General features: G+C 35.8%; 1 protein-coding gene across 1 annotated transcript in view; it reads right to left on the minus strand.

Moving 5' to 3' along the window:
* The window catches only part of LOC135682142 (transient receptor potential cation channel subfamily M member 2), a 28,580-nt gene extending 22,220 nt beyond the window's left edge, over nt 1–6,360 (minus strand). The window contains exon 1 of the mRNA XM_089113085.1: nt 5,581–6,360. The gene's annotated coding sequence lies outside the window, so the exon portion shown is untranslated. The remainder of the gene's footprint in view (nt 1–5,580) is intronic.
* Between the last annotated feature and the right edge of the window lie 1,688 nt (nt 6,361–8,048).

Here is an 8,048-nt window from a genome sequence, read left to right on the forward strand (position 1 = left end):
TTAGCCTTGCATGTCTAATTCCTTCTGAAGCTCTCTTCGAATCTCTCTAAATCTCACTTACTACGTATATTTATCAGTACAAGAAAATAACAGAAAAGCATGGCTAAGCATAAAATGTTACTTATAATAGACTACGAGATAATTCTAGAAACAGACGAATAAGCAATATGATGTAACCCTAATGAGGGGTAATCCTACAACAATAGAAATAGAATGGAATGCAGTGTAATGCTGCGTGGTGCTGTGTCGCGAAGACAGAACATTCGAGACACAAGGGGGATTTCCTAACAATTTACATAATAAACGAAATAGCTACGAACACTTAGGCTGACATTATTTTAGCTCTATTACAAAACTTGTCATTTTGTCAAACAACTTTCTTTCTGAAGTTTTATTATAGTAAAGACGCAGAGCAGTAAAATTGTGCATGTTATAATAATGGCATGAAGCATGTACAAAATCTGATATGCTGAGTAAAATGAAATACATATCAAACTTCAAAAATGCGCACAAAAGCTATTTTTAGACTGGGTTACTGGTACCCAGTCCTCTTTTACTGTAGGTATAGCACTACAACGTTTTAACTTTGCAAGCTATAAAACTGAAACAATTTTTCTGGCGTTATTTGACGTTCTGAATACAATACGATGCAAAAACAGCTTTAAGAATTCCACAAAAGCAATTTTTAGACTATTGTACTTGTACTCAGTTCTATTTTGGGTCTTGCACCATAACTTTGTAACTATACAATTTATACGACTGAAACTTTGTTTTCTGGTGTAATCCAAGTTGCTAGATAAAAGGAAACATAGAACTAGGTTGAAAACTTCACTGAAGGCTTTATTTCGACTGAGGTACTAATACCCTGATACCTAGGGTACACTAATACCAAGTATCATATACCGCTAGCCCTAGCTCACCCCAACCCGTCTTCTTTATCTTGAAGAAGAAATCCGGGTAACTCTAGCATGCTTCAAGTGCAGAACTTACTTTTGAATAACATTGAGAGGAAAATGTCTACTTGAATCGACTAAACTTGTATTCCTCACTATTTCTCACATAGAAAAATTGAAAAGTATGCTTGATTCTGAAAATTGACCTAAACAGAAGGTAAACTAAGGTTTCTGTGTTGGATGAACAAGGAAAAACCAACCGCAATAAAATTTGAATAGGATGATGAGCGTTTGAAGAAGATCGAAGACATTTGAATACGATGATGAGCCTTTGAAGAAGATCAAAGAAATTCGAATAGGATGATGAGCCTTTGACGAAGGTCGAAGACGTTTGAATACAATAATGAGCGTTTAAAGAAGATCGAAGACGTTTGATACAATAATGAGCGTTTGAAAAAGATCGAAGACATTTGAATACGATGATGAGCCTTTGAAGAAGATCAAAGAAATTTGAATAGGATGATGAGCCTTTGAAGAAGATCAAAGGAATTGGAATAGGATGATGAGCCTTTGAAGAAGATCGAAGACATTTCAATACAACAATGAGCGTTTGAAGAAGATCAAAGAAATTTGAATAGGATGATGAGCCTCTGAAGAAGATCAAAGGAATTTGGATAGAATGATGAGTCTTTGAAAGAGTTTAAAGAAATTTGAATAGGATGATGAGCCTTTGAAGAAGTTTAAAGAAATTTGAATAGGATGATGAGCCTTTGAAGAAGATCGTAGACATTTGAATACAATAATGAGCGTTTGAAGAGGATCAAAGAAATTTGAATAGGATTATGAGCCTCTGAAGAAGATCAAAGAAATTTGAATAGGATGATGAGCCTTTGACGAAGGTCGAAGACGTTTGAATACAATAATGAGCGTTTAAAGAAGATCGAAGACGTTTGATACAATAATGAGCGTTTGAAAAAGATCGAAGACATTTGAATACAATGATGAGCCTTTGAAGAAGATCAAAGAAATTTGAATAGGATGATGAGCCTTTGAAGAAGATCAAAGAAATTTGAATAGGATGATGAGCGTTTGAAGAAGATCGAAGACATTTGAATACAACAATGAGCGTTTGAAGAAGATCAAAGGAATTTGAATAGGATGATGAGCCTCTGAAGAAGATCAAAGGAATTTGGATAGGATGATGAGTCTTTGAAGAAGTTTAAAGAAATTTGAATAGGATGATGAGCCTTTGAAGAAGATCGAAGACATTTGAATACAATAATGAGCGTTTGAAGAAGATCAAAGAAATTTGAATAGGATTATGAGCCTCTGAAGAAGATCAAAGAAATTTGAATAGGATGATGAGCGTTTGAAGAAGATCAAATACGTTTGAATACAATAATGTGCGTTTGAAGAAGATTAAAGAAATTGGAATAGGATGATGAGCCTTTGATAAAGAGTAAAGACATTTGAATACGATAATGAGCGTTTGATGAAGATCAGAGACGTTTCAATATAATGATGGTAAGTTATCTCGATTTGTGATTTGACGGGATATGAACCTGTGCTAATGTATCCATATCTGAGGCAATTTATAAAACATTCAACCAATTTTGCAAATTTGTATGTATTGCACAATGCTTTTTTGGAAAGTTTGGTCAAAATTATAAAATTTTGAAAGGAGATTATGAAAAATCACCTGTTGTTTTCTCTTGGGAAACTCTTCTGAACCAGTGACAGAATGAGTAAAGAGTTACACAAAAGATTTTTATTCTATCCACTTGTGTTAACTTTACAATAGATGATATTTCGGGTGGATCATTTCTGCTAGAAATCAAAGTGGTTCTGTTCAGCGCGAGTGAGTTATTAATCGAGTGATATGCCCCTCGATTTATTTCGTCTTCTTGTAAAGCATTTTCACTTTTTGTCACTTCATTTCAATCTTATTTACCATCATTATTAAATTACAAAATTTATTACGATAGAAATAATTGATGAATAATATATAGCATCTACCAAGTAAAACCACACAAATGTGGCAAAAATTGCTTTTACGTCTTAAACGATTTACCTCATTTTGCAAATCCCAAGAATGAGAGTTTTATGCCAATCGACAAAACAATAGTTTGATTGCTCAGGCGCTTGCATTGTTTGCTCAGCTAAGGCGCTGAACAACAAAAGGGACTGTTTAGAGGGTTACTTTGAAGTCACGAAAGTTTAGTTGGATGCAAGAAAGAATGACATGTCCGTAAATTTTTGAAGTATGACAGCCTCTTCTCATTCGAATAATTGGCTCTTTTGAAGAATAAAAATGTTTGTTAGGGTTCGGTGCTCGTCGTGTTTTTAAAAGAATACAATTAACTGTACACTGTGCCAGAGCAAAAAGGAAATTCTTTCTATATGGATCAATCGTTTCCTCACGGTATTTGTGTACTGAGAAGATGGATAATCTAGCCTCTCCGCAAGCTGTTTTCCCAGAGACGAATGGAAAATTTAGTGTTTCTTTCCCAGTAGAGGCGGCGAATAAGCGACCAAAACCTTGTCTGATGTCAAGTGCGATTCCCATGTTATGAGAAATATTTCTCATTGGTAGAAATTGTTTACCATTGTTATTGAGAAATCAAAGCTACTGTGACAAGACATTTATCGCAGTGTTCTAACTGGCCACGTTAATTTTACTATCCTCTCAATTTCAAGCCAGTTTTGAAAAAATTGATCAATTTTAGCTACACTCTTGTTCTTGTTTATAACAAGCCCCTAAAAAGATTTTCTTTATAGATTGACGCTTCTACCAAACTTCTTCGAAAGGCAAACTATATATCTCAATCAAGCCGTCAATATATAGACTGAGCGTTCATGTTAAACGCCATGTGGGAATGCTCCGCTAACTTAGAGACAATGAACTCTGATCTGCTCCAAAATCTTCCAGACAAAGAACCGAAATATTCAAGGAATAGTTTATTCCTCGGCGCCTCAGGGACAGCGACGGATTTACCAGTGGTGGAAGGGGTGCGAGATCCCCAAAGGAATGTATTTTTGTCATTCAGTTATATTTGCCTTGATTCAGTAAAGAGCATTGTTTAGCGGCGAGTACTAAGAAAGTACTGCAAAAATTTGGTTTAATTATCATTTTATCTTCTTCATCTCGTCAAAAGATAAATTTCTAAAACGGGCGTTTCCAGCATATTCCTGTCACTTGAACGGTGTGCAGTCAAATCGAAACATCTATCTGACAACTCCCCTCCCACTCCTCAACTTTACCGCTTAAGTTCGCCCCAGCTCAGGAAACATGGTCATGTAAGGAATAAAGTTCAAATATAATGCCAAAATAAGACTGTTTCAGCCGTAGCAAAGCATGAAATCGATTTCGTGACTCCTGCCATCATGAGATCAAATGAAACTTCGGCAATTAACATTTTTAGGCTCACAGTAAAACTTTTGAAAAGATCTATACAATTAGGATTATCTGAAATGACGACCTTCAATGTATTCGTGATAGAACTACAAAAATTTTTGTCACAACACATGCGCAGAACTAGACAGGGTTTACAGGTTTCAGAAAACTGGTCAGATTTCTAGGAATTTCTTATTTGATGTTGTCGTTAATAGTTAAATAGGAAAATGTTTACCAATATGATATTAAGTAAAATCTTAATCACCAATATCAAAATGGAGAATTTTCTCTCCTTTCTCTCATTTCTCTCCCTAGCACGAAGTTTGCACTTTTCGATTATTTACCAGGCAACAAGATGGCATCTTGATGTTTCAAACAATACCTCTCTTTGTAATCAATTAAGCTATCTTTCAGTCCACGAGCCTGCTTTCAGAGCAGCCAATCAGCGCCCCTAAAAGTAGCTTTGAAGTCAGGGCGTTGTGGCTAGGAGGGACACCGGTAAATCCCGGTGGGCCCCTTACAAGTGACTTTGTAAAACCCAGGAAAATATTTTAAGGGAATAAATACTTTGGTGAAAAATATCTCATCTTTATAAAATCTCAAGCTCATAGTTATAAACTAAAGTTATATATCTGTCTTCTTGTATTGAAGCCTGCCCCCCTCCCCCCTCTCAGGCATTGTTCTTGCTCGAGTTTGCCCACCCTGGACGACATTTACAGCTACGTGGTTGAACACAAAGCTTCACGTAGCTTCAATAGGTTTCGCGGCTGACCGGGTTCCACATTTAAGTGAAATTGATAGATCAAGTTTGGGAGAAAGAAATTGAAATCAAGAAAACGAACATTCATCAAAATGAACAGAAAAAATATTCAAAAATAATCTATGTCTATCTTTGCTAAGTGATTTATCTGGTTAAATTGTTGTAATAAAACTCGAAAATTAGACTTATTAATTTGCAATGAATTTGAACGAAAATTACAATAAAATGAATCGCAAAAACAATCAGATTAGAATAACCAACCAGAACACTCATAAGGCATGGACCTGTGGCGGACACTAGGAGACGAGGTTATTCTGCAATATCTTCTGCTTAACAAGTTAAATGATGATAGTCAAAAGAAAGGAAGAAAAGTTGAAAAACTGCATCGTGGACTTTTCAACTTAATCGCTGTTTAAATGAAAAATCTTTACAATAGTAAGCAATTTAAAAGAAATGATTCTTGCTGCTTTGCACAGATTTAAGTAACTTGTAAGGTTATGCAAAAATGGGAATGAATATAATGGATATTTTACCTGGATATGATCGTGTTGTAAACAGGTCTTAAAAGATGTCTTGTGCCAGAAGTGTCCGCAAGCTAAAAAGGACAGCCAACAAGTAACGGTTGTGAGATTTTGAATGTGATTGCTTCTTCGTCTTTTGTTGTTGTTGTTCTCTTTGTCCAACGGTAGAACAATTATCGTTGTTCAATAGGTGCAGTTGGATGTTTTTATGATAAACACCAAAACAAAATGGATTAGCGTTGTTTGGCAACTCGCAATTTCATTGGCTTTATAACCGTCACGTCATTCTAGGGTCACGCGAACGCCTGGAAGTGGAAGGAGGACAGCAACATCCAACTGAATCAGCAAGAGAGCCATTTTCAGCACTTCAACTTTATACTCTAAGCATAATGTTATACTATTCTAAGCAAAGTTGATTCAGAGGTTATTCTAACGTTAACGTGGTTTTGTTACTGTTTTGTGGTGTTGTAAATTTGATTTGTCGTGTTGTGATTTCAAATTTGTGGTGTTGTTAAATCATAGGTTAAGGTGGTAAGGGCATGACAAATTTTGTGACTCAATTTCTAGGAAGGCACATTATTTTAATGCTAACCAAATAGATTTGGGAGTATAGATCAAAACAGCAGAAGGGCTCAACCCCCTCAGCTCTGACAAAATTTTTGCTCCAATACATCCATACTTTGCTCCAGCAAAGAACAGGAATGATTCGCCAAAGATCTTAGGCATAGAACATCGGTACTTAGCCAATCTTGGTGTAATTCTTCGGAAGAATTTTGGCATAATTCCATCGGCGTGGTCTGACTGTGCTAGTTTTTTTCCGAACATTTGCTGACGTGGCGAAAACCATGCGAGATTGGCCCTGACGAACTTTGCAAAATAACACTGGGAGCAATGCCCCCTCTCAATAATTTGCGAAAATTGTGTTTGAGAATCCTATAAGCGCAGTATTTTGTGAGGCAGGTAAAGGAAAATCTATATTTCTATCCATGTCCCCCAAACCTGTTTCGCAGTCTACGAGCCTGCATAAAAATGAATAAGTTTTAAATGTCTCCCATTGTGAAGTAAACAAGAAAAAGAAAAGAGATACAACTGGAAGACTTGGATGCATGACAATCTTTATGGTCATAGAAATGTAGACATGAATTGATATATGAACATAGAAAGAAATGACTCGTTATTCTTGAAAGTTTCTTACTGAGAACATTTATTTACTTTCTTCAATAGACAAGACAGGGTTTTCTATAATTGCATTTAGATATTTGTTCAAAGTTATGTGTGTCGAAAATGCTGGGCTTGTCGCTAAAACTTGAGAATAAGATCTTGACTTTTTGGTAATTGGAAACTATTACGGGATGGGGAATTATTGTAAATTAAAGCTTACATGTATTGCCTAGGATCTTCCTTTCGACAAACTTGATATGGCAAGTATTCTAGATGTATTTCTGGCCATCCCTATAATGTCATATTTCAAAACTCTTGAACAATCTAAACATATCACCCTTTTCCCCACTTTCAGTAACGTTTCGCTTGCCCTGCCTATGCTATTGATGTTACCATCTTGGTTGCTGCACAAACAATAAATTAACATGGCTGCTCAACCATTGATAGGAAAACCATCAACTCCTATTAAGTTTTGACTGGAAAACTACATATCAAGATTTTTTTTGAATAGCTTAGATATTTCTTGAATAACTTCGATATTCTATTAAGTTCTACCCTAGGTACCAGAGCCACAGTGATCGAAAAAGGTGACCCCTCTAAATACCATTCGCCATTTTTATCACTGAGGCCCCCCTTTAAAAGTCCTTCAGCTAGAACACAATAATTTTTTCCCTCGCTATGTCATGATTTTCTCTCATCCCTTATTCTACGTCAGAATTGAATTTCCAGTGAAAATCAAGGATTAATTTAAGATGCACTGATGACCAATTTGTGCAGTGATGAATCGAAAATGTGCAGCGATGAACTGAAAAATGTGCGTGCAGTGATGAATTTCTTCACCTTCAGTTTGAAATACTCCAAATATTACTGATTACACTACTGAGACAAATGAATACAAACTTTCATCGAGAGTCAAATGAGATAATGGAATCAAGCTACGAGTGGAGCTCAACTAAAACAAATGTTAATAATAAAAATAATATACAGTTAATCACAAATGCCTTTGAATTTGTAAATCTGTATGCTAGTTATACAACGTGGCAAAACTCAGCCAACTCAGCATGAGTTTGCGCCTCACTTTTTGAAACGATATTTCAAGTAGACTATATTATTATTAGCCATGTTGTTAGTTGATTTGAGTTTCGCAAACGTGAATCAATGTTGTTTGCTTTGAGGTGATTGTGATACTACGACAAAGCGTCAATTGACGTGTTGAGACATTCGCTTTGTTTTTTTACGCGAGTAATGGCATCGCAGCCCCTTTATGATTTTTCTAAAGGAAGAATAGTTCAAAGAGGAGTCTAAATGCCTGTCAAAGT

Source organism: Rhopilema esculentum, chromosome 16, assembly GCF_057945365.1.
Source record: "Rhopilema esculentum isolate cy_ngs chromosome 16, ASM5794536v1, whole genome shotgun sequence".
In the NCBI taxonomy this organism is placed as follows: Eukaryota; Metazoa; Cnidaria; class Scyphozoa; order Rhizostomeae; family Rhizostomatidae; genus Rhopilema; species Rhopilema esculentum.